This window comes from Oncorhynchus gorbuscha, linkage group LG13 (genome assembly GCF_021184085.1).
Source record: "Oncorhynchus gorbuscha isolate QuinsamMale2020 ecotype Even-year linkage group LG13, OgorEven_v1.0, whole genome shotgun sequence".
NCBI lineage: Eukaryota > Metazoa > Chordata > Actinopteri > Salmoniformes > Salmonidae > Oncorhynchus > Oncorhynchus gorbuscha.
The window spans coordinates 78,518,613-78,526,534 of NC_060185.1; positions in this window are offsets into that span (position 1 = coordinate 78,518,613).

A 7,922-nucleotide genomic window follows, 5' to 3' on the forward strand; every position below is an offset into this window, starting at 1 on the left:
TTATTAAAACAAGACCCAGATGGCAAATATAAAGACTGTCTATCTAAAACACTGGTGGCCCCTTACACTTTAATGTTGTGATGCAAAAATACTAGCAAAATGCATAGCACTCAGAATTAAAGGGGTTTTACCAGGTATTGTTCATCCTGATCAGACAGGTTTTTACATGGATGATACATTGGAGATAATATACGACAACTACTAGAAATAATAGAACATCATGAAGCATATAAGAATCCAGGAATAGTATTTATAGCAGATTTTGAAAAGGCATTTGATAAAGTAAGACTGGATTTTATTTATAAATGCCTGGATTTTTTCTTATAAAATGGGTCAAAATAATGTATAGTAACCCCAGGTGTAAAATAGTAAATAGCGGCTACTTCTCAGAGAGTTTTGAATTCAACATCAAATCAAATCAAATTTATTTATATAGCCCTTCGTACATCAGCTGATATCTCGAAGTGCTGTACAGAAACCCAGCCTAAAACCCCAAACAGCAAGCAATGCAGGTGTAGAAGCACGGTTGTTAGGAAAAACTCCATAGAAAGGCCAAAACCCAGGAAGAAACCTAGAGAGGAACCAGGCTATGTGGGGTGGCCAGTCCTCTTCTGGCTGTGCCGGGTGGAGATTATAACAGAACATGGCCAAGATGTTCAAATGTTCATAAATGACCAGCATGATCAAAGAATAATAATCACAGGCAGAACAGTTGAAACTGGAGCAGCAGCACAGTCAGGTGGACTGGGGACAGCAAGGAGTCACCATGTCAGGTACTCCTGAGGCATGGTCCTAGGGCTCAGGTCCTCTGAGAGAGAGAGAAAGAAAGAGAGAAAGAGAGAATTAGAGAGAGCATACTTAAATTCACACAGGACACCGGATAGGACAGGAGAAGTACTCCAGATATAACAAACTGACCCTAGCCCCCCGACACATAAACTACTGCAGCATAAATACTGGAGGCTGAGACAGGAGGGGTCAGGAGACACTGTGGCCCCATCCGAGGGATTGTCAAGAGGAGTTAAACAAGGATCTCCTCTGTCACCATATCTATTCGTTATGACCATCAAAATGCTTTGCTATTAAAATCAGATCCATTAACAACATTAGAGGATTAGAAATCCAAGGCTTAAAAACAAAGGTGTCCATTTATGTCAATGACTCAAGTTTTACATTAAGTCTGCAAGCTACATCCCTGCAATGTCTCATTGAAAATCTAGATAACTTTTCTGTACTCTATGGACTAAAAGCTAATTATGATAAGTGTGCAATATTACCTATTGGATCCTTAAAAAATACAACTTTTACATTACCCTGCAGCTTACCTATAAAATGTGCTGACGGTGAAATAGACAGACTCAGTACTCATATCACAAAATATATAAATAGGCTCTCCACAATGAATTTCAATAGAAAACTTGTAAAAAATAGACAAGATCCTGCAACCATGGAGAGGTAAATACCTGTCTACTTATGGAAAAAATGCCCTGATTAACTCCTTAGTCATATCTCAGTTTACTCACTTATGGCGCTGCCGACTGCTGATGAATCGTTTTTCAAATCATATGAGGAAAAATATTTTGCTTTATCTGGGACACTAAACCAAACAAAATGAAATGAGCCTATCTATATAATGAATATGAATTGGGTGGGTTGAGATTATTAATTACAAAAGCACTAAACCTCTCTCTAAAAGCTTCACTCATTCAAAAGTTTTATTTGAACCCTAAATGGTTCTCAAGTTGATTAATAAGAAAATCTCATCCAATGTTTAAAAATAGCCTTTTTGCCTTTGTACAGATTTCCATGTCTCATTTTCGATTAATTGAAAATTAAACTTTTATCAAAGTATTTTGTCTTTTTGCAGAGCTGGCTACAATTTCAATTTCATCCCCCTGAAAAGATAGAACAAATATTATGGCTGAAATCAAATGTGCTGGTTGATAAAATACCTGTATTTATGGGAAATATGTTTGAAAGGGATATTTTGTTCTTAAATGATATTGTAAATTGTATTTGGTAGAGTTTTGTTCTTCATGGAGTTATCAGAATTGTACGGGAAGATCTGCTCAATCCAAGAGTACAGCCAGTTGATTACAGCATTGCTCCAAAAATGGAGGAGGTAGAGATCTGTCTGTCTGCCCAATATAAAGGATCAAAACTGGCCCAGGAATAAAAATAGCATAAATAGGAAAGTATACCAGTTTCATTTGAGGACCAGGATGTTGACAACTGTGCCATAGAGATTGCAAAATAGTTCTGAAGAGTTTTTGATGTACCGATTCCATGGTACAGGGTGTATGAGTTGATATATAAAACAAAGAAAGATTCAAGACTTCGTGCTTTTCAGCTAAAATTATTATATAGAATTCTATCCACCAACAAAATGTTGTATATTTTGGGCATAAAATCATCGAAGCTCTGCATATTTTGTTGTGAGGATACGTAATCAATAGACCATTTATTTTGGTATTGCCCTCAGGTAGCCTGTTTCTGGTCTCAGGTTCAGGAATGGCTGAAAATGCATAGCGTTGATCTAAAATTGACCCTAGAAATAGTACTGTTAGGAGATCTGGAGAGACCGGGTCAGTCAATTGTTAATATACTAATATAGTAAGTTTATTTATCTTCAAATCAAATCAAATTTATTTATATAGCCCTTCGTACATCAGCTGATATCTCGAAGTGCTGTACAGAAACCCAGCCTAAAACCCCAAACAGCAAGCAATGCAGGTGTAGAAGCACAGTGGCTAGGAAAAACTCCCTAGAAAGGCCAAAACCTAGGAAGAAACCTAGAGAGGAACCAGGCTATGTGGGGTGGCCAGTCCTCTTCTGGCTGTGTCGGGTGGAGATTATAACAGAACATGGCCAAGATGTTCAAATGTTCATAAATGACCAGCATGGTCGAATAATAATAAGGCAGAACAGTTGAAACTGGAGCAGCAGCACAGTCAGGTGGACTGGGGACAGCAAGGAGTCATCATGCCAGGTAGTCCTGGGGCATGGTCCTAGGGCTCAGGTCCTCCGAGAGAGAGAAAGAAAGAGAGAAGGAGAGAATTAGAGAACGCACACTTCACACAGGACACCGAATAGGACAGGAGAAGTACTCCAGACATAACAAACTGACCCTAGCCCCCGACACATAAACTACTGCAGCATAAATACTGGAGGCTGAGACAGGAGGGGTCAGGAGACACTGTGGCCCCATCCGAGGACACCCCCGGACAGGGCCAAACAGGAAGGATATAACCCCACCCACTTTGCCAAAGCACAGACCCCACACCACTAGAGGGATATCTTCAACCACCAACTTACCATCCTGAGACAAGGCTGAGTATAGCCCACAAAGATCTCTGCCATGGCACAACCCAAGGGGGGGGCGCCAACCCAGACAGCATGACCACAACAATGAATCAACCTACTCAGGTGATGCACCCCCTCCAGGGACGGCATGAGAGAGCCCCAGTAAGCCAGTGACTCAGCCCCTGTAATAGGGTTAGAGGCAGAGAATCCCAGTGGAAAGAGGGGAACCGGCCAGGCAGAGACAGAAACGTCTCTGACATGGGTAGGCAGACCGTTCCATAAAAATGGAGCTCTATAGGAGAAAGCCCTGCCTCCAGCTGTTTGCTTAAAAATTCTAGGGACAATTAGGAGGCCTGCGTCTTGTGACCGTAGCGTACGTGTAGGTATGTACGGCAGGACCAAATCAGAGAGATAGGTAGGAGCAAGCCCATGTAATGCTTTGTAGGTTAGCAGTAAAACCTTGAAATCAGCCCTTGCTTTGACAGGAAGCCAGTGTAGAGAGGCTAGCACTGGAGTAATATGATCAAATTTTTTGGTTCTAGTCAGGATTCTAGAAGCCGTATTTAGCACTAACTGAAGTTTATTTAGTGCTTTATCCGGGTAGCCGGAAAGTAGAGCATTGCAGTAGTCTAACCTAGAAGTGACAAGCATGCATTAATTTTTCTGTATCATTTTTGGACAGAAAGTTTCAGATTTTTGCAATGTTACGTAGATGGAAAAAAAGCTGTCCTCGAAATGGTCTTGATATGTTCTTCAAAAGAGAGATCAGGATCCAGAGTAACGCCGAGGTCCTTCACAGTTTTATTTGAGACGACTGTACAACCATTAAGATTAATTGTCAGATTCAACAGAAGATCTCTTTGTTTCTTGGGACCTAGAACAAGCATCTCTGTTTTGTCCGAGTTTAATAGTAGAAAGTTTGCAGCCATCCACTTCCTTATGTCTGAAACACATGCTTCTAGCGAGGGCAATTTTGGGGCTTCACCATGTTTCATTGAAATGTACAGCTGTGTGTCATACGCATAGCAGTGAAAGTTAACATTATGTTTTCGAATAACATCCCCGAGAGGTAAAATATATAGTGAAAACAATAGAGGTCCTAAAACGGAACCTTGAGGAACACCGAAATTTACAGTTGATTTGTCAGAGGACAAACAATTCACAGAGACAAACTGATATCTTTCCGACAGACAAGATCTAAACCAGGCCAGAACATGTCCGTGTAGACCAATTTGGGTTTCCAATCTCTCCAAAAGAATGTGGTGATCGATGGTATCAAAAGCAGCACTAAGGTCTAGGAGCACGAGGACAGATGCAGAGCCTCGGTCCGATGCCATTAAAATGTCATTTACCACCTTCACAAGTGCCGTCTCAGTGCTATGATGGGGTCTAAAACCGGACTAAAGCATTTCGTATACATTGTTTGTCTTCAGGAAGGCAGTGAGTTGCTGCGCAACAGCCTTCTCTAAAATTTTTGAGAGGAATGGAAGATTCAATATAGGCCGATAGTTTTTTTATATTTTCTGGGTCAAGGTTTGGATTTGTAAAGTGAGGCTTTATTACTGCCACTTTTAGTGAGTTTGGTACACATTCGGTGGATAGAGAGCCGTTTATTATGTTCAACATAGGAGGGCCAAGCACAGGAAGCAGCTCTTTCAGTAGTTTAGTTGGAATAGGGTCCAGTATCCAGCTTGAAGGTTTAGAGGTCATGATTATTTTCATCATTGTGTCAAGAGATATAGTACTAAAACACTTGAGCGTCTCTCTTGATCCTAGGTCCTGGCAGAGTTGTGCAGACTCAGGACAACTGAGGTTTGGAGGAATACGCAGATTTAAAGAGGAGTCCGTAATTTGCTTTCTAATAATCATAATCTTTTCCTCAAAGAAGTTCATGAATTTATCACTGCTAAAATGAAAGTCATCCTCTCTTGGGGAATGCTGCTTTTTAGTTAGCTTTGCGACAGTATCAAAAAGGAATTTTGGATTGTTCTTATTTTCCTCAATTAAGTTAGAAAAATAGGATGATCGAGCAGCAGTAAGGGCTCTTCAGTACTGCACGGTACCGTCTTTCCAAGCTAGTCGGAAGACTTCCAGTTTGGTGTGGCGCCATTTCCCTTCCAATTTTCTGGAAGCTTGCTTCAGAGCTCGGGTATTTTCTGTGTACCAGGGAGCTAGTTTCTTATGAGAAATGTGTTTAGTTTTTAGGGGTGAACTGCATCTAGGGTATTGCGCAAGGTTAAATTGAGTTCCTCAGTTAGGTGGTTAACTGATTTTTGTCCTCTGGCGTCCTTGGGTAGACAGAGGGAATCTGGAAAGACATCAAGGAATCTTTGTGTTGTCTGTGAATTTATAGCACGACTTTTGATGTTCCTTGGTTGGGGTCTGAGCAGATTATTTGTTGCAATTGCAAACGTAATAAAATGGTGGTCCGATAGTCCAGGATTATGAGGAAAAACATTAAGATCCACAACATTTATTCCATGGGACAAAACTAGGTCCAGCGTATGACTGTGACAGTGAGTGGGTCCAGAGACATGTTGGACAAAACCCACTGAGTCGATGATGGCTCCGAAAGCCTTTTGGAGTGGGTCTGTGGACTTTTCCATGTGAATATTAAAGTCACCAAAGATTAGAATATTATCTGCTATGACTACAAGGTCCGATAGGAATTCAGGGAACTCAGTGAGAAATGCTGTATATGGCCCAGGAGGCCTGTAAACAGTAGCTATAAAAAGTGATTGAGTAGGATGCATAGATTTCATGACTAGAAGCTCAAAAGACGAAAACGTCATTTTTTATTTGTAAATTGAAATTTGCTATCGTAAATGTTAGCAACACCTCCGCCTTTGAGGGATGCACGGGGGATATGGTAACTAGTGTAGCCAGGAGGTGAGGCCTCATTTAAAACAGTAAATTCATCAGGCTTAAGCCATGTTTCAGTCAGGCCAATCACATCAAGATTATGATCAGTGATTAGTTAATTGACTATAATTGCCTTTGAAATAAGGGATCTAACATTAAGTAGCCCTATTTTGAGATGTGAGGTATCATGATCTACATTTACATTTACATTTAAGTCATTTAGCAGACGCTCTTATCCAGAGCGACTTACAAATTGGTGCATTCACCTTATGACATCCAGTGGAACAGCCACTTTACAATAGTGCATCTAAATATTTTAAGGGGGGGGGGGGTGAGAAGGATTACTTTATCCTATCCTAAGTATTCCTTAAAGAGGTGGGGTTTCAGGTGTCTCCGGAAGGTGGTGATTCTTTCATCTCTTTCAGTAATGACAGAAATGGAGGTGGTCTTTATCCTAGTGAGATTGCTAAGGCGAACACCGCCATGTTTAGTTTTGCCCAACCTAGGTCGAGGCACAGACACGGTCTTCAACACGCAATCTGTAGATTCTATTCGATAGATTGAAATTGTACGTTAAACATCATAGCATAGTTGCGTAGAAACACGAAGTGGCTGGCCAGCAGAGATAGATGGGATGGGCTGAGGGAAACTGAGGGTCGGTGTGTGGAATTGGAGACAAGTGGGAGTGGAGTTGCTGTGTGAGAGAGAGAATGATGGTCAAAAGATAAAGGGAAAAAAGTCTAAATAAAACATAATTAAAGTACATTTGAATGACACTAAGTGGCAGTGTTTTCACAACTAATGCAGGTTTGCCTGAGGTGGATGCCGTGCATGTGTTTATACACATGCATATACACACACTCTCATTCCAATAAACACATAGAAGAACACACACATACATGTAATAGTGCCAGACATGCACACAAACATATACAGTTGGCATTGCTGTTATGATTTCAGTTGTCCTTGATGTCCTTTGTTTTAAATGTATTATTTTTTTATCTTTTTTTACATTGTTGTTTGCTGTTTTCTTCTGTCTTTTACTTGGAGGGTTCGGGTTTCACAAGTTTGATCATGAGAAAGGAAACTATGACATATTTTATATCACTATCATGCACTATCACCCACTATCACCCTCACACATAAGGATATGTCTCTGTTGCGGAAAGACTGGTACATGTTTGATAGTGTCTTGATGCTGTATTATTTGTCCTTCATGTTCTAATACTTTAATGTTACCCCTTCTTTGTGTTTTTTTGTAATAAATAATAAATACATTTAAAATTTAAAAGCATTTCACTGTAAGGTATTGTTGTTGTTGTATTCAGCGCATGTGACTAACACAATTTGATTTGATTAGATATTGTTATCCACATCGGCACCAACAACATTAGGATTAAACAGTCAGACGTCACCAAGTGCAACATAACTTGTAACGTAGCTAGAAAGGTGTTTTGACAACGTGAACGCGTTTGATCGACATGTCTACTGGGTGGGGCGTTATACGGTCTTTCATTCATTGGATTCCTATCCCCTTTCTATAATATCTCTGGCAACGGCACAATGCAATGCACCCTGGACTAAAGAGGCAGACAAATAGAAAAAATGTGCTAGACCCTCAGTTAAATTACACATTTTTAGAGGTAGGAATTTCCTCAAAATATGATCAATGGCTCGTCTGAGAGAAGAAATCCTCCCAAAATATGACATCAGCCAGTACTAAAATCTGACATGTTTGATAGAAATTTTTGTGATCT